Source organism: Haematobia irritans, chromosome 4, assembly GCF_050003625.1.
Source record: "Haematobia irritans isolate KBUSLIRL chromosome 4, ASM5000362v1, whole genome shotgun sequence".
Classification (NCBI taxonomy): Eukaryota; Metazoa; Arthropoda; class Insecta; order Diptera; family Muscidae; genus Haematobia; species Haematobia irritans.
Genome location: NC_134400.1, coordinates 172,049,450 through 172,073,588, shown reverse-complemented (window position 1 = coordinate 172,073,588; position 24,139 = coordinate 172,049,450).

Here is a 24,139-nt window from a genome sequence, read left to right as displayed (position 1 = left end):
GTTACAAAAAAAATCAATTAAAAGAACTTCCTGTGTAGTTGAAATAAAGGACATCTTTAGGATGACATTTTTGGAAGTGCTTATAAAGTTGTGCCTTTAGAAGAACTTTCAAAATGTTGATGGGTATTGCATTATTTAACAAACCAAATTGTACAATTACGAAAAGCTGATCACAAGTGGTCGAATGTATAAAATCTGCGGTACTTCATAGCGATTTTGTTTAGCAATAACGTTGACGGTGTTGTCACCATAATTGGTCCCTCTTCAATTTTATCATAATAATTTCCAATAAAACAGGAAATGATTTTCAACACTTACTCCCTGACACTTAACAATGTTTATTCAAAAGAATATGATTTTCTGCCACAATTGCAACGATGATGATGATAGTTTTTTTCGTGGAAAACAAAATCTCACTATAAAGACATCAAATAATACCACCGATCTCAATGTTGACTTTTTGAGGTCTGATTGGCTGGTTCACCAGCCGGTATAAGTAAATAAGATTCCTTCACTTTGATCTCTTAATTAGATACTTAAATGCAATTAAATTCACACGAAATCTTAAACACTAAACTGCAATAATAACAAAAATACCCCATATGACAAAAAGAAATCACGAATATAATCAAGTAATGACGACAATTCTTAAAACCTCAGAAAAATGCGAGTCATCCCAAAAACATAAAGGGGGGAAATTGTAAACAGCGATCCTCAGCTCTCTCAGCAGATGGGAAAGCAAGCAAGCACGTGCTCATTTACTATGAAAACCGCCCTCATACGAGCACAATCCTCATAAACATGGAATTCATTTATTCCGACAATCATGATCAAAAGAGTACAATATTAAGAAACTAAAAACAAAAAATTAATCAACAAAACGACAACAACCCCAATGATTAAATTAATGATGCTGCAAGACTTTGAGGCATTTTCAACACCATCTTCGTGACAAATACAGCTCTTTATCAAAAACTAAGGGAAGTTTTCGAAGAAATGCGGATCCAGCATTAACATCGCAAATAAAATTTATATTTATTAGATAGTATGGGATTTTAAAGACAGGCACTAGGCATGATCGATCCCACCATGATTGACGAAATTAGGATTCTTTTTTTTTAAGAATACCATGCCCCTTGAAAATAAAAATTTCAAAATTTATCTCATCCTCAATGTAAATCTTTTAAACAAAATTTACATTACTTAAAGTTCAAAATCTATGAATTTTCTAAAGAATCTACAATTCAATAGAATTTAATACAAGCAAATCGACTTTGAATTGGAGCTTCTAAATGGTGCTGGATATCAAGGAATAGTTTTCTACCGACCAACAGACCATAAACTTATAGTATGAAAATTAGCCCCAAAAGCCAAATGGAACAGGACCACAAAAGTGGGGTGACGTTTCGTCATGAATATGAGCTCCAACAAAATATAATTGAAGCATGAAAATTGACCCCAAAATAAAATTAGGGCTCTTTTTTTGATTAAAAATAAATGGACCCCTAACTGATGAAAATTAATACTAGTTGTTGGAACAAATAAGAAGTTTTAAGAAAAAAAAAAATAATCGCGTTGGCCCCACTTTGAACCGTGTCCATAAAAGAAAGTCTTAACACCTGACCGAAATCCGGCCAAACAAAAAAGCAAATCTGATGCGATACAATGCCAGTCGTAACAACAAATGTGTATTTGGTTGCCACAATTGTCAAATCGCAGAATGCGTAAATACTCGTAGACGCCACTTGAATACGAAGCACAAATTGAGGTTTATTTTCATAATGAGGTTTATTTTCAAAACCTAAAATGAAGTTACTCTCCATAAAATAAAAAACTGATTTTGTTGCTTTCCATATACATTTTTGGGGTCCTATTTTAATTAGGTTTTAGGACTAATTTTCATAGGGTCCATATTCATGACTCAGGCGTGAGTTGTAAGTTTGTCATTGTTGGATGAAAATTACACTTTGGGACACGAGTTAAACGGCGGTAAGAAAATGGAGCCCAAAAAAATGAGCCCCGAAACCTAAATGTAACCCAGCCACAAATGTGATGCGAAGCTTCATATTGAATATGGGCCCCATGAAAATTAGCCACAAAAAAAAACATAACATTTTATTTTATAATTTAACAGAAAATCCCAATTGATGGAAAAAGTAAGAAGTTTTAAGAAAACAATTGAAAATGTGTTGTTCAGTAAAAAAAAAAAAAACAACTATATACGGCCGTAAGTACGGCCAGGCCGAATCTTATGTACCCTCCACCATGGATTGCATAGAAACTTGTGCTAAAGACTGTCATCCACAATCGAATTACTTGGGTTGTGGTAATACTTACCGATGGCAAGGTATCTTAATTTTTCTTGACTTCGTCTTCTAAAGTGTAAGTTAGTCCATACGGGGTATACATTACACAAAAATAAAAAACGGACGATTAAATATATATATATATAATTTAGTTTGACAAAATTTTCTATAGAAATAAAATTTTGAGAAATTTTTTATATTATATATATATATTTTATACCCTTCAACACTACTGTTGTACAGGGTATAATAAGTTTGTGCATTTGTATGTAACGCCAAGAAGGAGTAATCTTAGACCAACCTTTTAGTATACGGATCGGCTTAGAATTAAATTCTGAGTCGATTTAGCGATGTCCGTCTGTCTGTCTGTTGGTGTATTTTTGTGTGCAAAGTACAGCTCGCATTGTCCTAAAATTTGGTATAGGGTCCTGTTTCGGCACAAAGACGATCCCTATTGATTTTGATCGGTTCAGATTTAGATATAGCTGCCATATATATTTTTCACCGATCTGGTCACAATTGGCGTGTATATCAACCGATCTTCCTCAAATTCCGTACATCCGAATATTTTATGAGTCTCGTAAAACTTGCAAAATATCAGCCAAATCGGTTCAGATTTAGATATAGCTCCCATATATAGCTTTCGCCCGATTTACACTCATATGACCACAGAGGCCAATTTTTAACTCCGATTTAGTTGAAATTTTGCACAGGGAGTAGAATTAGCATTGTAGCCATGCGTGCCAAATTTGGTTGAAATCGGTGCAGATTTAGATATATCTCCCATATATAGCTTTCGCCCGATTTACACTCATATGACCACAGAGGCCAATTTTTTGCTCCGATTTAGTTGAGATTTTGCATAGGAAGTAGAATTAGCATTGTAACTATGCGTGCTAAATTTGGTTGAAATCTGTTCAGATTTGGATATATCTCCCATACATAGCTTTCGTCCGATTTACACTCATATGACCACAGAGGCCAATTTTTAACTCCGATTTAGTTGAAATTTTGCACAGAGAGTAGAATTAACATTGTTGCTATGCGTGCCAAATTTGTTTGAAATCGGTTTAGATTTAGATATAGCTCCCATATATATGTTTTTCTGATTTCGACAAAAATGGTCAAAATACCAACATTTTCCTTGTAAAATCGCCACTGCATAGTCGAAAAGTTGTAAAAATGACTCTAATTTTCCTAAACTTCTAGAACATATATATCGAGCGATAAATCATATTTTCATTCATTTTTTTTTTACTATAATTGTGTTCCACCCTAGTGCATTAGCCAACTTAAATTTTGAGTCTATAGATTTTGTAGAAGTCTATCAAATTCTGTCCAAATCGAGTGATATTTAAATGTATGTATTTGGGACAAACCTTTATATACAGCCCCCAACACATTTGACGGATGTGATATGGTATCGAAAATTTAGATCTACAAAGTGGTGCAGGGTATAATATAGTCGGCCCCGCCCAACTTTAGACTTTCCTTACTTGTTTTATATTATATATATTTTTATATTATATATTTTATTATATACTTTTTGACAAATTTTATATAGAAATAAAATTTTGACAAAATTGTTTATAGAAATAAAATGTTGACAAAATTGCCTATAAAAATAAAATTTTGACAAAATTGTCTATTGAAATAAAATTTTGGCAAAATTTTCTATAGAAATAAAATGTTGACAAAATTTTTTAAAGAACTAAAATTTTGACAAAATTTTCCATAGAAATAAAATTTTGGTAAAATTTTCTATAGAAATACAATTTCGACAAAATTTTTTATAGAAATAAAATTTTGACAAAATTTTCTATAGAAATAAGATTTTGACAAAACTTTCTATAGCACTAAATTTTGACAACATTTTCTATAGAAATAAAATCATGTCAAAATTTTGCATAGTACTAAAATATTGACAAAATTTTCTATAGAAATAAAATTTTGAAAAATTTTGTATAGTAATAGCATTTTGACAAAATTTTCTATAGTAATAAAATTTTGACAAAATTTTCTACAGAAATAAAATTTTGGTAGATTATTTTTGGCGAACGGCTATATATAACTATAGACCGATATGGACAAATTTTGGCATGGTTGTTAGCGGCCATATACTAGCGCAATGTACCAAATTTCACCACGTACCAAGAACTCCGGAGGTCAAATATAGGGATCGGTTTAAATGAGAGCTACATATAATTATGGACCGATATATACCAATTTTTGCATGGTTGTTATAAACCATATATTAACATCACGTACCAAATTTCAACCAGATCGAGTGAATTTTACTCCTCCAAGGGGCTCCGGAAGTAAAATCTGGGGATCGGTTTATATGGGGGCTACATATAATTATGCGTGGTTGTTAGAGACCATATACCTACACCATGTACCAAATTTCAGCCTGATCGGATGAAATTTGCTTCTCTTAGAGGCTCCGCAAGCCAAATCGGGGGATCGGTATATATGGGGACTATATATAATTATGGACCGATGCGGATCAATTTTTGCAAATGTGTTAGAGACCATATACTAACACTATGTACCAAATTTCAACCGATCGGATGACTTTTGCTCCTCCAAGAGGCTCCGCAAGCCAAATCTGAGCGGTCGGTTTATATGGGGGCTATACGTAAAAGTGGTCCGATATGGCCCATTTGCAATACCATCCAACCTACGTCAATAACAACTACTAGTGCCAAGTTTCAAGTCGATAGTTGTTTCATTCGGAAATTAGCGTGATTTCAACAAACAAACGGATGGACAGACATGCTTAGATCGACTCAGAATTTCACCACGACCCAGAATATATATACTTTATGGGGTCTTAGAGCAATATTTCGATGTGTTACAAACGGAATGACAAAGTTAATATACCCCCATCCTATGGTGGAGGCTATAAAAAAGTAGAAAGTCTCCAACCTCAGCCTAAAGCAGTTCACGCAAAAAGCAAATCCGATGCGATACAAAGCTATTCGGAAGAACAAAAGTGTGTTTGGTTGCAACCATTTTCAAATCCCAAAATACGAAAATAGGCCCCACTTGAATATGAAGCGCAATCCCAAAAAAGAAATTGGGGTTCATTTTCATTTGTAATATTAGGCTTTATGTTATTATACCAACCACCATAGAATTGTGATGTGGGTATAATAAGTTTGTAATTCCTTTTGTAATACATCGAAATATCGATTTTCGACTATATATAAAGATCAGGGAGAACGTTCGTCCATATATTCTTGGTTTTACACATTTTAAACAACTATCGAAACAGTCGAATAAACGACATTTTAAAATTGTGACTTTCGACCGATCATTTAAAAAACGACTTGTAACGTGATGACTTTTAAGTGAATTGTAAACAATTTTCAATTAAAAATTTTTATTGGTTCAACAAATTTTGTAATTGAAACAAAAATCAATCACACACAAAACAAAATTCACGAAAATTTTTCCAATTAAAATTTTAATTGACTTTTAAAAAATATTCAATTAACAATTAAATTGATTCAACAAATTTTTTAATTGACTTTCAATTAACTTTTTATTGATACTATCATTTAGGTGATTGAAGACATTTCAATTAAAAAATTAATTGGATCAATTAATTTCGTAATTGAGTAAGAAAAAATTTGTTTGTGTTTGTGCAGAAATTACTAGTATCAATTAAATAATTAGTTGCATTAATTAATTTTTTAATTGACATTGGTGATTGATACTATCATTTCTGTGATTGAAAAAATTTCAATGAAAAATTAATTGGATCAATTAATTTCGTGCTAGAAGACAATAAATATTTTTTTATCTGTGTACGATTAGACGAATTTCGTCACTATAAAAATCTAGAACTCGATTTTAAGTCGAAGTACAAAATGTTTGTATTGCTGGGCGAAAATCGTTCCATACAGCGTTACCGTTGTGCCACTTTAGTGGCAAATTTGCCACTTTTTCTTGTCTGGTGCCACTTTTGAGCCACTTTTTTTTGTGCCACTAAATGTGATACTTTTTACGATTTTGTGCCACTTTTCCAATAATTTATGCCACTTCTTAAAAAGTTTAAAATTTATGAGAAGTTAACATCATAAATAGATGCGTTATTCAGGAAATTGGATATTGTGTACCAACCATGAACAGATGTCTTCCGTTAATTTTTAATATATGTGACCGGCTATGATTCAATTTAGGTTATGTCAAATGTATTGTGGAATTCGTTTCTATAATGATATGATAATTATGAAAATGTTTAAGGTTTGTAGTGCGACCGCAAAGAATAATTGATGATGGATCCCATGAGACCTCAGTTAAAAAAGTTTGCAATCACTCTTGGAGACTGATTGTTCTAGTTCGCCAGACTATAATTCTGATAAATTATATTTAACAAAAATTATTCTATTAGAAATATAGATATTTTTTTAAAGAGTTATATTGCAGTTAGTGATTTAGCAGACTATCGAATATTAATTTCCCTTTTATATTAAAGTAATTACAAAAATATACATAGACCTGAAACTGGTACTACTACAGTAAAAACTTATATTTAAAAATTTTACCCTAAAATTGTCAAATTTTATTATGAATTGACATAATAAAAAAATGGAATAATACAAAATTCATAAGTTTTAAGTTTTTTTTTTATAATAGTGCCACTTTTTTGACGTTTGCCACTTTTTGTGCCACTTTTTGAAAACGGTAACGCTGTTTCCATATATATGCCAGGCAATAGCAAACCACAATGTATACTCGATGATTTTACCTTGCCTGCTCAGCTTAGTTTCATTAAGAGAATGAAGGCCATGTTCAATTCTGTAGAGATCTACTTTCGCCGATTCTACTCACAGTCCTGTAGCACTAACGCATCGGTCCAATACACAATGACATTGAAGTTAGTTTTGTTCTGAAAAATCTGATAGAGAATACTGCTGAAGACTGACATTAAAATATCTCGACACTCGAAATCCAATTAATCAAAGTGCAACAAGTTCTGTCACCAATTGTTTGGAGTCGGAGTCTGGTTTTTGTCTTTCCTCTGGGTGTTATTTTTTTCTGAATTCACCAAAAGATTGCTTTGTGAATGACAAAGATCACACAATGAGGATATGTTGCGAATACAAATAAAAAAACTCCAAAGATGCGTGGCAATGTTAAACCAGAGAAACACAAAAAAATCGTGTCAGAGCTTTTAAAACGGATATACCACCTATTATTTTTTGTTTTTTAGTTTTGGTGGGACAACGAAACCAAACCTTATGAAATAAACTTGCAAGGCTTACGCATTGCCTTTTCTTAGATTAGGGTTTCAGTTTTTTTTTTAAGATTCTTGGCCGATTCATTAAAGAAAACAATACAACAATCGTTTTCGTCCAAATATCCAAGGTATTTGCACTGTTTACAAGGTGGTCCCATTGATGTTGTTTGACAATGGGATTTCTTTTTCTATTGCTGAAGGATGCGAAAGTCTTAAATTAGAGATTTTGCAACAGAAAGGACCATTGTTGTTAGTCTCTTCTGAAATATGTGAGAAATTTTGATGATGATTCGAACAACATTTCACTAGCCACATTATCGACTACCGTTCTCCTTCCCATGAAAAATTATTATACACTTCGAAGAGTTTTCTTTGGAGCTGGTTTTCTCATTTAGCTTGATTATTTAGAATGCCAAGCCGCACACTTAATCAATAAAACACTCATATTTTATAGAGTTCTTCACTTCGTGATATATGTTCCTCTTTGGATCAGCAAGCAGTTAACCAGTGAACCCAGGCACTCAACCAGAGGTACAAAATTCGCATAAATCACCTTCAACAACACCTATTTGACCATTGCGCAAAATGCAAATTTTCAACACGACATGAGTAGTAAACGTAGTAGAATGGACGGACAATGAATGCCTTAAACCTACGCACGATGTAACATAATGATCTCCGTAGAGGTGATCATCATCATCATGACAATGATCAACATCAGCATAAACATGAACATAGTGTTCCAGCATTCATCAATCTGGACATAAATGCAAATATGCACTGAAAGACTTTAGTTTTAGGACTTTTTTTTGTAAAAAAGTTATACTGATACCATGTTGTCTCAATAAAATATAGCTACAAGCACATAGAATTTTAACAAAACCATTTTCTATTTTGGCCGAAACTTGTGCGATGCATATAACAGGTTGGCTGATAAGTCCCCGGTCTAACGAAGAAAAACACATTCTTTTTGTCAAAATTCGTTTTTAACATAGTTCCCTTCAAGAGCGATACAACGATTATAACGACCTTCCAATTTTTTGATACCATTTTGGTAGTACTCCTTCGGTTTTGCCTCAAAATAGGTCTCAATTTCGGCGATCACCTCTTCATTGCAGCTAAATTTTTTCCCTGCGAGCATCCTTTTGAGGTCTGAGAACAAGAAAAAGGATTCGGCCTGGCCGAACTTACGACCGTATATACTTGTTTCTTCTTCATATGGGGCCGTTTTGCCCAGATTTCGACCTTCAAACCCTCCAATAACGCCATATAATAGTCACTTTTGATGGTTTTACCCTTCTCAAGATAATCGATAAAAATTATTCCATGCGCATCCCAAAAAACAGAGGCCATTACTTTGCCAGCGGACTTTTGAGTCTTTCCACGCTTCGGAGACGGTTCACCGGTCGCTGTCCACTCAGCCGACTGTCGATTGGACTCAGGAGTTTAGTGATGGAGCCATGTTTCATCCATTGTCACATATCGACGGAAAAACTCGGGTGTATTACGAGTTAACAGCTGCAAACACCGCTCAGAATCATCAACACGTTGTTGTTTTTCGTCAAATGTGAGCTCGCGCGGCACCCATTTTGCACAGAGCTTCCGCATATCCAAGTATTGATGAATGATATGACCAACACGTTCCTTTGATATCTTTAAGGCCTCTGCTATGTCGATCAACTTCATTTTACGGTCATTCAGAATAATTTTGTGGATTTTTTTGATGTATTCGTCGGTAGCCACCTCTTTCGGGTGTCCACTGCGTTCACCGTCCTCCGTGCTCATATTGAATTTTGAATACCAATCAATTATTGTTAATTTCCCTTGGGCGGAGTCCGTAAACTCATTGTCAAGCCAAGTTTTTGCTTCCACCGTATTTTTTCCCATCAGAAAACAGTATTTTATCAAAACACGAAATTCCTTTTTTTCCATTTTTTTCACAATAACAAAAGTTGCTTCACAAAAGACGCTCTATCTCACAAACTAATTGACTTGCAGACGTCAAATTTTGACACGAATCATTTGAAGGTTGGTACTATATAAAAAATAAAATGTATTTAATACTAGCGACGCCATCTATGTATCAGACCGGGGACTTATCAGCCAACCTGTTACATATATCTCACTGAAAAACTATAGGCTTAAAATGATCAATGATTATGCAATGAAGAAATTTAAATTAAAAGGTTAGGTATAGTGGCAGCCCGATATTTCGGGCTCACTTACCATAGATTATTCATCCCATTTCAATTAAAAGAAAAGTCATAGTAGATATTTTAAAACTTCGTTTCTTTAAATTTAGATCATGAATCTTTGAAATTTGAGTCCCTCAGTTAAAGTCCTATGCCTTTGAAATAACGCAAAATTTACTTAGAGTAAGAAAAAAATTTTGATTTAAAGAAATATTTGGATTAAACACAAAATCGCTTCAAATATAGACTAAGGCTATGGTCAAACTAGGCAAATATTTGACCAAAAAGAGTATCAAACATTTTTCCAGAAATATTTTCCAAATATCTGGTCATATCGGACCCCCTGGAGAAGCAAATTTGATACGTGGTGCTAGTGTATGGCTTCTAACACCCATGCAAATATTGGTCAATAATTATATATTTTGTTTGCGGATCCTCTTAAGGGAGCAAACTTCCTCCGATCCGGTTGAAATTTAGTACGTCATATTAATACATGGCCTCTAATACACATGTAAACATTGGCTGAGATAATTATATATAGCATCCAGATAAACCGATAACCAGATTTTACATATTGAACCACCTTGATGAGCAAATTTTATTTATTTATTTATTTATTTCAGTCTTTAGAACAAAAATTCCTTACAGATTATGATGAATAAAATACATATGTAATCTTCTATGTTAGGTTTTAACTAAATTTAGTAGCAAAATATAATTTAAAATCATTTTTCGAAATGCTAAACTCTATATTCTTCCCACATTTCTTTTGAAATTATCTGATCTTGCTAAAATTTAGTACTAATGACTTAAAAATTTGTCCATATCGGTTCAGAAATATATAGCCTCCATCGACTGCCGCAAATCTTTCAATGAGATGGCTGAGCAGCACAATATTCACCTAATATGGGTGCCTGATCATAGGAACATACCGGGGAACTGCGAAGCGGATCACTTGGAAAGGCTAGGGACTACCGTACTTATTCCAGGGGAACTAGAATCTGTTGGTATGCCCCTGGCTACCTGCAAGCTCATACTGCGTGCATTAGCGTAGCTAGACAATTTTCCTAGGGGGGGCTATAGCCCCCCTAGCTAAAAATTAATAGACTGAAGTTATAGATTCACTTAACCCTCTAATGCCCAATCCTGCCTTTAGGCGGGCTTCGTTATATGACGAAGCCTTTAGTAAAAGCCAACAAATGTGGGTAAAATAAAGAGAAAATATCGTTAAAACTGTTCAAGAGGCTTTGCAGCATATACTGAATTTTACTGTATAAATTTTTCTTGTGGCAAAAAATTGGGGCATTAGAGGGTTAATATTTTATTTTATAAAAATGAATAAAAAGTCAGACTTCAACATAACTAGACAATTAATTTATAATAAAGCAACTAATAGTTCCATAATTTTTCCCAGCAAAAAAAAATTGGAAGTTGTTCTAAAGACACAACTTTATGGTAAAAGCACTTCCAAAGATGTCCTCATTAAGATGCTAATTGTTTTAGCTATACAGGAAGCTTTTAAACTCAATTTCTACAACTTTTTTTTTTATTTGGAAAAATAATTCACATTCAAAACACTGATCACACCCTAAAAAGTGATTCAAATTCAGTGCAACAGCTGTTGAAATGGTGGACATCCGTCCTAGGACAAGTCTATGTTAAATTCATAACTTCTGCGCCAATTTTCCACCACTTCCGGATCCAAATATAACATTTTCACTACTTTTTTGGTAACGCTTTTTTGCTGGATATATAAAAACAATGGAAAATCGTCAATAGGTTTTCAAATTCTGGGGGGGCTAAAATTTTTCTGGTCTAAGCCCCCTCCCCAGAGGCCTTCTTACGCTTATGACTGCGTGAGAAGGCTGTTATGATGGCAAATGTTCGATGGGAGAATTGCAGGGTTGTAACGACACCAAGCAAATATGGTCCCATTTAAACTTAAACCGCACACTAGATAGTGTTAGTGCTAGTGTTCTCGAGACGTCAGATATCACTCCTTATATCTGCTATAACGGGTCGCTGCCTGATAGGCGATTTTGCAAAAACTATTAGCGCGAAGTAATGACTATTGTATGAGCTGTCATGATGCGGAGGAAAAGGAATCAATTAAACACCTCTTGTGTGAGTGTCCTGCATTTTGTGTAAGGCGTAAGCAAATTTTAGAGGGAATATAGCTTTAGATTACTGGCGGACCTGGAAAACGTTAACTTAAGCAGTCTGCTAATGTTTTTGGAACAATCTGGTCGGTTCAACAGAAGAAAATAATCGAGAAAATTCAGCGGTTAAAACTAGAAGTGCCCACATGTAATTTTATTTAGTTATAACGCACGCACAGAAAAAACATGTTTGAACATGGTTGCCGCATCCATTTAATGCTTATCTGGAGTAGGTAATTCTCGCGAAAACCATGTATTTTGTCTTTGTAAAAATAATTTTCGAGCGGAGAAAAATAGCATTTAAATGGTTCTCAAATGCCTCAAACATGTTCTATTATTTAAATGATAGAATTTGAGACCATTGCATGGTCGGGAAAATCATGTACATGACCATTCAATCTTTTTTACTTTTTTCCAGAGAAAAAAGTATTATTATAGGTTACGTATAGACATGTCTAGAACCATTACATGGACATAAAGACAATGTACAGTATGTCAAGAAAGTGTTTGACAATAGGATAAAAATTATGTTTTATTCCAAAATTAAATATAATTTAATTTTAAAAATATTTTATTATGTATTTTGCAAAGTATACATATTTTATTTTTCTCAAAACGAATTAACAACTCGATTTTTACTTCAATTATTTCTGGAATTTTAAATATTTGGCAATGTCAAAAGACTTTCTTGACATACTGTACATTGTTTTCGTGACCATTTAATTTTTTAATTTTTTTTTTGCTGCGAAAAGAATTTTATAAAAACATTGAGCAGGTACACACGATTTTCATTTTGCGCATCAGTCGTGTGTTGATTGTTTCTTGGAATGGACGGAGAATACGGAATTACTGTGTTTTGTGTTAATTTATTTATTCAGAAGTGGCACGTGGTTTTATGTGAACACAAACAAGTATATACGGTCGTAAGTTCGGCCAGGCCGAATCTTATGTACTCTCCACCATGGATGGCGTAGAAACTTCTACGAAAGACTGTCATCCACAAATTTCAACTCACTCGGATGAAATTTGCTCCTCCACGAGGCTCCACAACCATGGGGGCTATATGGGGGCTATAAATGATTATGGACTGATATGGACCACTTTTGGCATGGTTGTTAAATATCATATACTACCACCTCGTACTAAATTTTAACCAGATCGGATGAATTTTGCTTCTCCAAAAGGCACCGGAGGTCAAATCTGGCGATCGGTTTATATGGGAGCTATATATAATTATGGACTGATAGGAACCAATTCCTGCACCAAATTTCAACCGAATAGGAAGAATTTTGCTCTTCCAAGATGCTCTGGAGGTCAAATCTGGGGATCGGTTTATATGGGGCCTACATATAATTATGGACCGATTTCGACCAATTTTTGCATGGGTGTTTGAGGACATATATTAACATCACGTACCAAATTTCAACTGAATCAGATGAATTTTGGTCTTCCAAGAGGTCAAATCTGGTGATCGGTTTATAAGGGGGCTATATATAATTATGTACCGATATGGACCAATTTTTGCATGGTCTTTAGAGAGCATATACTAACATCATGTACCAAATTTCAGCCGGATCGGATGAAATTTGTTTCTCTTAGAGGCTCCGCAAGCCAAATTTGGTGATCGGTTTATATGGGGGCTATATATAGTTATGGACCGATGTGGACCAATTTTTGCATGGTTGTTAGAGAACATATACTAACACCACGTATCAAATTTCAGCCGGATCGGATAAAATTTGCTTCTCTTAGAGGCTCTGCAAGCCAAATCGGGGGATCGGTTTATATGGGGGCTATATATAATTATTTCATTTGCACGACGCAAATATGGAATGATTACTTATTATAAAAATAGAGCCAAAATAGAGTGTATAAATCTATGTGATGTTTGTTTGCACAACATTATAAATACAAATAAACAATGAATTAGTTTATAAATAAATAAAAATAAATAAATAAAGTTAATTTTGTGTTTTCTTTTCTCAAGTGGCGTCCTTTTTTCGACGACGAAAAAGTTTTTTCATAAAGATCAAAACATTTTATGTTGTGACCTTGTTCTTTTAACTGAGAGAAAAACATTTTTGACGAATACCATAACATTTTAGATCGTGACCATTGTCTTTTAATGGAAACAAAGTTCTTTTTATCAATTTAATAACATTTTAGAAGAGGGCAATTTAATTTTTCTTAGAACCATGTTCACTGAGCCAACATGGTTGCAGGTGAAAATGTTACATGGTTGCCGCAAAAATAGCTCCTATCATATTATTTTGCTCTTCGAATGTGATTGTGACAATCATGTTTCTTCTCTGCGTGCACTTTAACACAATAGACTGAATAGTCTAAGTGAGCCTGAATCTTAATTGGGCCGCCACATTAACCTAACCTAACCTAATCTCCATATAAACCGACCCCCATATTTCACTTCTGGCTTTCTAAGTACTGCGTTCATATCGGTTCGTAATTATTTATATATCCCCCTATATATACCGGCACTCAAAAACTGAATCTCCCTTTTTGTGTAACATACACCCCATATAGACTTGATTACAATTTAAGATACCTTGCTATTAAGATACCTTGTATACACCCTTAAAAAATCGCTTCTGTAACATATACCCCAAACACATTTTGCTTCAAGCATATATATTTTCAGGATTGGTCCAAACAAAATATTGTTTGTATTGTTCAAACATATTATGTTTCACCTTAGGGCATACACCGGTAGAGAAAAAATGTAATGAAATATTCTTTGTGTGGACATATTTTTAAGGAGCCAATTGGTTACATCCATTATTTTTCTTGCAGCATACTCTCTAGGTCTCTCTTTCTAAACACATATATGTTTATAGGCTATTTCCAAATTAATAAATGTTTGCATCTAAGCATATTATATTTACAAACATGTTATGTCCCAAACATAATATGTTTTAACATGTTAACATATATGTCCCAAACATGTTATGCTAGTTTATGAACATTATATGCTTGCACTTGCAAAATATTGTGTTAAAAAATTTGAGTTCAAAACATATAACTTTTACACCCAAACATATGAAAAGCAGTCTTTTTCGTCGGTATATAGATGGAGATAAAGAAACGAGATAGCAACACACAGGATGTCTCTGGCAACAATTTTCAGGCCGGTCCCAGAGTTGATTTAGCGATGACCGTCTGTCCGTCAGTCTGCACTTTTTGTTCAATCGACTTCAAATTTGGCACACGTATTCGTTTTGGGTCATAACAGATATTGGAAGAAAACAGATTTCGATATAGCTTCCATATATGTCTAGAGAAATATATGTCTAGATAAATAGAGAATAGAGAAAATAAAGAAAAAATAAAGATTTTCAATTCGTGCGTGAAGTCAATACTTCTATATGGAAGCGAAACAAGGCTCATGTCTAAAAACATAGCCTAAAAAATTCAAACTTTCATCAACAAATGCCTCCGCATAACATGTGGTATATTCTGGCCCAATACAATAACAAATGTAGAAATGTATACAAAGGTAAATGAAGAACCAATAACAAGACAAATTGCTAGACGAAAATGGAGATGGATTGGGCATACATTACGAAAACCGGCAAAACCATCTCTAGAATGGCCCTGGAGTGGAACCCCCAATGATCGAGAAGACCAGGACGACCCAAAAACACATGGCGCAGAACCATACAAACTGACTTATTAAGAATAAACAAGACACTTAATGATATTAAAATTATATGTATCGATAAAAGCAGATACAAAATTCTTGTAGAAGCCCTATGCTCCCAAGAGGAACAATAAAGGAACAAAAAAAAATATGTCTAGAGATTTTGTAGAAGTGTGAACATTTTGTCCAGATCGGATCAGATTTAAATATAGAATCTATGTAAGAATATAAACCTTTACACCCATAGAAAAATCATGAATGACATTCACGTTAACGAATCAGTACACATGTGGTGTCAAACAGAGAACAGACGGTGTCAATCTCAGAACGATAAAATGACATCACGCGTTGCCAAAACAATAACCAGCGTTCATGGTCTGAAAATGCAATCGTTACGAATTTATAAACAAGAGTTTTGAGAACGAAATACCAAAATTTTGCATTTTTATACCCACCACCATAGAATGGTGACGGAGGTATAATAAGTTTTTCATTCCGTTTGTAACACATCGAAATATCGATTTCCGACTATATAAAGTATATATATTCTTGATCAGGGAGAAATTCTAAGACGATATAAGAATGTCCGTCTGTCTGTCTGTTGTAATCACGCTACAGTCTTCAATAATGAAGCAATCGTGCTGAAATTTTGCACAAACTCGTCTTTTGTCTGCAGGCAGGTCAAGTTCGAAGATGGGCTATATCGGTCCAGGTTTTGATATAGTCCCCATATAAAACGACCTCCCGATTTGGGGTCTTGGGCTTATAGAAACCGTAGTTTTTATCCAATTTGTCTGAAATGGGAAATCTAGTGGTATTTTAGGACCATAAAGAGGTGTGCCGAAAATGGTGAGTATCGGTCCACATTTTGGTATAGCCCCCATATAGACCGATTTCCCGATTTTACTTCTTGGGCTTCTAGAATCCGAAGTTTTTATCCTATTTGCCTGAAATTGGAAATCTGGAGGTATTTTCGGGTCGTAAAGAGGTGTGCCGAAAACGGTGAGTATCGGTTCATATTTTAGTATAGCCCCCATAAGAACGATCTACCGATTTAACTCCTTGGGTTTCTAGAAACCGTAGTTTTTATCTGATTTGCCTGAAATTGTAAATATTCTGGTATTTTAGGCTCACAAAAACGTGTATCGGATTAAGTTTTTATCGGTCCATTTGGTAATGACTCCATATAGACCGACTTCACTTCTTGAGGGTGTAGAAGGCGCACTGATCATGAAAATTGCTTGAAACTCAATGTAAAATTTCCAGATTTTACTTTTACAGATTTAAGATTTCAAATCAAGTCGTTATTTTATAATTTTCTTGCACAGTTACAAGAGATTTTAATGATTCCTCTAAAACTCAAACAAAACTGGTTCTTATAAATCCAGAATCTGATATACTCCTCATAGGTGAAATCTTTAAATTTATCTTCGGGAAGTGTCCTCAAGTCCTCAAGTCCTCCTAAAATTTCAAAGGAAACCCTAATATTTGTTTCATGGTGGTGGGTATTTAAGATTCGGCCCGGCCGAACTCGTGCTGTATATACTTGTTTTTTTATTCCCTCCACCATAGGATGGGGGGGTATATTAACTTTGTCATTCCGTTTGTAACACATCGAAATATTGCTCTAAGACCCCATAAAGTATATATATTCCGGGTCGTGGTGAAATTCTGAGTCGATCTGAGCATGTCCGTCCGTCCGTCCGTCTGTTGAAATCACGCTAACTTCCGAACGAAACAAGCTATCTGTTACATTTAAACACGATAGAGGCTGGTTGCAGACTGATTTTATTCAACAACGAGAATTACAATGTAGGTGTCTTACATGCTATAGTTCATAAGCGATTAGTATAAGAGAATATTACATATGGTCATTAATCGTATACATATTCTAATACATAACATTCCTCCAAACTTAAATTAAATATTCTATGTACTCTACTATCTTTAGTCAAATTCAATTATTTTCCTGCTCATACTTCGAGTAACTACTCCACCTATCTTCGACTCGCCAAAATCCTGATTGTTTTCTAAAATCGGCTCCTGTTGTTCCCTTTCCTCCCTACAGATTTCGGATCCAGGACTGTCCTCTTGTACTTCATTTCTTTGCGGAATAAAATAACTTTCTCTTTTGTACTTTCTCAATTGATCTATATGTGCCTGTTTTTCTACACCATTTACTAAAATACTGTATCTATATTTGCTTAGTTTCCGCAAAATTCTACCTCTAATCCACTTGATAGAATTGGAGAAAATGTTCCGGTAGAGAATAATTTCATTATCTACAAATTTGACCACATTAAGTCTGCGATTATTTTGCCTTATTTTGGTACTGTTTGACTTAATTTCCGCATAACACGTCTTTTGTTGTTTTGAATTTTTGATGTTGTTGTCACCACTTTCTTTAAGTATACTCAAAAGCGTTCTGGGCTTATATGTGAAAATCATATCAGCCGGAGCCGAACGGGTTGTTGTTGTAGGTGTATTTCTATATTTCAAAAGGAAACGATCTACTTTCAACTGGAAATCCTCTGTTATCGTTCGTTTATCCATTAACGTCTTTCTCAAATTCGCTTTAAACGTCTGTACTGCTCTCTCTGCACCACCGTTCGATTGGGGGTGGTATGGTGGGGACTTTAGAGCTGTTATGTTATTTTTAGTACAGAAGTCCAGGAACTCTCTCGAATTAAAAGGTGGTCCATTGTCACTAACGATCTGTCCTGGCAATCCAAATATAGTAAAAATAGAACGACATTTCTCAATAACTGCACGCGCCGTCGTAGCTGACATTACAGCTGCCTCAATCCACTTTGAGTAACTGTCATAAATTATCAGTATCTGACGTCCATTTAAGGAACAAAAATCCATGTGTATTCTTTCAAACGGATATTCACAAGGTGGCCAAGAACACAAGTGGCTAGCTTTGGAACGTTGGTTCGACTGACAATTGGTACAATTACTAACAAATGTCTCTATATCACCATCGATACCTGGCCACCACACCACAGTTCGAGCCAATGCTTTACTTCTAACCATACCAACATGCTGATCATGTAGTAGTCGTATTACTTCTGATCGTAACCCCTCCGGTATAACTATGCGGTCACCGTAGAACAGACAGCCATTCTCAGTTGCCAGGGAGTCTCTCTTTTTAAAATATTTCAACAATTCGCCTGATACTTCTCTTGGCCATATACCCGTGAGGGTACTTTCATATGCTGCCCTCAGCACTAAATCGACCTCCATACCTCGTCTTACAGAGTCCATAGTCATTGGAAAATTATAAACTTTTAGAGAATTAATACTGTCTGTATCTATGCCCGTTCCCAATGAGAGTGGTAACCGAGACAAAGCATCTGCGTTTGCCATCTCTTTAGCCCTTTTGTATTTGATGTCATATGTGTACATTGAAAGAATAATAGCCCATCTTTGAAGCCTGTTGGCCGCAACACTTGGAATATCCTTATTGTTACCAAAAATGGCTCGAAGAGGCTGATGATCAGTATGAATCGTGAACTTCAAGCCATAAATATATTTGTGAAATTTGTTCACAGCAAATATAATGGCCAACGCTTCTTTATGCAGCTGTGAATAATTACGCTCTGCTTCACTCAATGTGCTTGAAGCAAATAACACGGGCCTCTCCACCCCATCCACTATGTGCGACAATACACCACCAACCCCGTATGGACTAGCATCGGTCGAAATTATTATAGGTTTATGTGGGTCATAATGGGTCAACAACTCTATATCGTTCAATAACTGTTTACTCCGCTGAAAACATACACGGTGCATCTCTGTCCATTGCCACCTAACATTTTTACCCGTTAGATTATATAAACATTGCAACTCTCCTGATAAATTGGGAATACATTTATTGTAGTAATTGACCATACCTAAATATGACTGTAGTTGAATCTTATTGACGGGCTCAGGCGCATTTAAAATCGCCTCCACTTTCACCCTACTGGGTTTAATTCCATCAGAATTTATAGAGTAACCTAAATACTCAATATTGTCCTGGAAAAACATACATTTTTCCAAATTTACCTTCACATTGTATTCGAGTAGTCGATCAAGCACGCGAACAACATTTTGCCTACAATCCTCAAAGTTATTTCCTCCTATCAAAATGTCATCGAAATAAACTTGAACATTTTGCAACCCTCCTAAAATTTGATGGATAATAGAACAAAATATTTGCGGTGCTGTTTTTAACCCAAATACAAGCCTCGTAAATTGAAAAAGGCCTATGTGTGTATTAACCGTCAGCAACTCTCTTGATCTTTCAGAAACCTGAATCTGTAAATATGCCCCTCGTAAGTCTATTTTTGTGAACACTTTCCAGCCAGCCATGGACGCTAGAATGTCGTCTATTCTGGGTATCACACTGTGTTCCATTTCTACAAATTTATTTATGGTCCGTTTGCAGTTTACACATAGTCGTATAGATCCATCACCTTTATTCACTATCACCAATGGGCTTGCCCAGTTGCTCCTAGTGACTGGAATCAACACACCTTCAACACACAACCTTCTAATCTCATTTTCCACTTTTTCCCTTATTCCATACGGAACAGGACTAGCTTTACAAAATATAGGATATGACTCTGCTCTCAAAGTTATCTCTGCTTTAAACTTGTGTATCGTCGTTTCATTTGATTTTGAGAAAATGGTGTTATACTTTTTCAAAAATTCATATTTATTTGTCCATAATTCAGATTCGGATAAAGTTGTGTTAATTTTGTTGCAACTATTCTCTACAAAATATTTTCTCCAATCTTGAAATATAACATCAAGCCAATTCCGGCCCAGCAAAGGAGAGAAATATTTTTGAGTATTCAAAACAGTTAATTCCAAATTATATACCTTATCTCCTATGTCTACATGTACAGCAAAACTTCCAATACATTCTATACTGTCACCCGAAATTATTTTCACTGTACTGCCGGTGTTAGTTATTTTGTTTTTATAAAAATATTTATCAAAATCTTGTTTACATATTACTGTAACACATGCTCCGGTATCTACTTCGAAATCGAATTCTCTTCCATTAACAAGAAGTTTAATTCTATGTGCTTTGTACTTAAGAGAGTTTATATTGTTTATAGCATTACACATTTCATAATCTTCTCTCTCTTCTTCGTTGTCTTCAATTAAGCTCTTAATTCCACCTTGTTTCATTCTCTTTCTGCAATTCCTTTGAATGTGACCTCTTCCTCTACAGTAATAACAAATGACATCACGATATTTGTCGGTGCAGTTGAAGTCAGCAGACTGCTTATTTTCCTTTCGTCTTTGATCACCACGATGCTCCATCCTCAGGTGTTCAGCCGTTGAATGTGGCAGAGTGTTTTTCATGTACCGTTTTTTCAGCATATTCATATTATTGTCTTCTTCTTTTATCATATCTACATTTGTTGTTGTCATTTCAATACAGTTTGCCAGCTCTGTTGCTTTTTGAAATGTTCTCAATTCTGATTCACTCAGTAGACGTTGTTGTATTTTTTCATCACCAATTCCACAAACAAATTGTATAATGAGTGCTCTTTCTAGAAATTCACCGAAGTCGCAATTTTGAGCTTGTTGCTTTAATTCGACAATAAAATCTGCCATACTGTCACCATGTTTTCTATATATTTTGAAAAATTTGTAACTCTCAGCTATGACATTTCTTTTCGGTTTGAAGTGTGCTTTTAATTTAGTCACAATTTCATCAAATTGAAAATCATTTTCAGTGCGCGGCGCAGTTAATGATACTATTATTTTGTATAGATCTGAACCACCAATGCTGCACAGATAACCCACTTTTTCATCATCTTTTACTCCATTTAACTTTAATATATGATGAAGTCTCCGGATATATAAATCAAAGTCTTCACCCAAAACGAATGGCTCCGTTGAGCCAACAATAGGCTTCATATCGGTTTTAATTCTCGTCGCCAATGTTACATTTAAACACGATAGAGGCTGGTTGCAGACTGATTTTATTCAACAACGAGAATTACAATGTAGGTGTCTTACATGCTATAGTTCATAAGCGATTAGTATAAGAGAATATTACATATGGTCATTAATCGTATACATATTCTAATACATAACACTATCGACTTGAAACTTGGCACAAGTAGTTGTTATTGATGTAGGTCGAACGGTATTGCAAATGGGCCATATCGGTCCACTTTTACGTATAGCCCCCATATAAACGGACCCCCAAATTTGGCTTGCGAGGCCTCTAAGCGAAGCAAATTTCATCCGATCCGGCTGAAATTTGGTACATGGTGTTAGTATATGATCTCTAACAACCATGCAAAAATTGGTCCACATCGGTCCATAACTATATATAGCCCCCAATAAACCGATCCCCCGATTTGGCTTGCGGAGCCTCTAAGAGAAGCAAATTTCATCCGATCCTGCTGAAATTTGGTACATGGTGTAAGTATATGGTCTCTAACAACCATGCAAAAATTGGTCCATATCGGTCCATAATTATATATAGCCCCCATATAAACCGATCACCAGATTTGACCTCCGGAGCCTCTTAGAAGACCAAAATTCATCTGATTCAGTTGAAATTTGGTACGTGATGTCAAATCCGGAGGTCAAATCTGGGGATCGGTTTATATGGGGCCTATATATAATTATGAGCCGATATCGACCAATTTTTGCATGGTCGATATAGGCCCATAATTATATATAGGCCCCATATAAACCGATCCCCAGATTTGACCTCCGGAGCACCTTGGAAGTGCAAAATTCTTCCCATTCGGTTGAAATTTGGTACGTGATGTTAGTATAGGGTATCCAACAACCATGCAGGAAATGGTTGCTATCAGTCCATAATAATTATAGCTCCCATATAAACCAATCCCCAGATTTGACTTCCGGTGCCTTTTGGAGAAGCAAAATTCATCCGATTTGGTTTAAATTTGGTACGTGGTGGTAGCATATGATATTTAACAACCATGTGAGTTGAAATTTGTGGATGACAGTCTTTCGTAGAAGTTTCTACGCAATCCATGGTGGAGGGTACATAAGATTCGGCCTGGCCGAACTTACGGCCGTATATACTTGTTTTTTTTTTTTTTTTTGATTCCAAAACTAAAAAAATTTTGAAAATTATTTTTTAAAGCATTTTTTTAAATGCTCTACCAAATCATATTTGATATGACTATTTTTGGACCTTGCATACCTCTAGATTTTGAATTTCAGTAAAATCAGATAAAATTTGAAGCCAAAGATGTCAAATCGGGAGATCAGTCTATAGGGAGGCTTTTCCAAAACATCATATTCGGCACACCAATTTATGGACCAATCCTTATATTTTGAATTTCAGGCAAATCGGATAAAAATTGCGGTGTCTAGATGCTGACCCGAAATCGGAGGACCGGTTTATATGAGAGCCTTATCAAAACCTGGACCATCTTCGAATTTGACCTGCATGCAAACAAAGGACGAGTCTGTGCAACATTTCAGCACGATAAGTTCATTATCGAAGGCTGTTGCGTGATTAAAACAGACAGACGGGCGGATAACGTTATATCGTCTTTGAATTTCTCTCTGATCAAGAATATATATATACTTTATATAGTCGGAAATCGATATTTCAATGTGTTACAAAACCGAATGAACACTTATTATACAGCCCCCCATCTCATTCTTTAAAAGTTGGTATAAAAAAGGTGGAAATGCAAACTAAAGAAAACCTCAAAAACTAATCGACATAGTCATCACAAATCGACGCAAGAACTATAATCAACACCGGAAACGACAGTTCAAGTTGGTGTCTGTGTGTGGGTAAGTGTGTTGTAACTATTATTATGTTAATTTCTTGGACAAAATGATATGTATACGCCAAGTACCATGTCCGCAACAACAGCCAGATATTCAGGAAACAATACAAACAACATCTCAAAAGTGGAAAAATATCTCCAAAGTACACTAGACACTGACTACTGCTGCGGTGACTGCAGCATTTGCCGTACCTACAGAACTTTGTCGTCCCAGAGCAGTGTGAACACATGTTCCTATGGCTTAACAATGCCCACCAAGCAAACTTAGTCCTATACCAAACTCAGCAGAAGAACCTCTGACTTGAGCAACAAACCGACCACCCTCTCAGTTACTGGTTACCACTTGATATGCAAAATAAGTTGGTGGACCTACCATTGCATTGTTTGTTTGTATCAACAATCAGTGTTTGAAGATAGTTTTTGGTTACTGTTCTCATTCGGGTAGTTTGGTGAAGAAAACAAACGTGGAAGCTTGGACCAGTGGTATTTTTATGGAAGGCCCTATATTTTGGGGCCCTATGCAATATTTGATTTTACATTTTGATATTTTTAGGAAAATTATTTGTATTTAAGGCGGGCATGCTAAATTAAAATTATGAATCAGATCTCATTTAAGGAAATTGCAATCTTCTTATCTCGCTATATTAATGAAGCTGTTCATGTACTAAAAAAAAACAGTTTAAAAGACCAAAATAAAACAGATACTGCAAAGTAAAAATGTTTTCTTAATTCAAAAAAAAATTAAACCAAAGATACAAAATCCTGAAAATAAGTTTTAGCCTATAT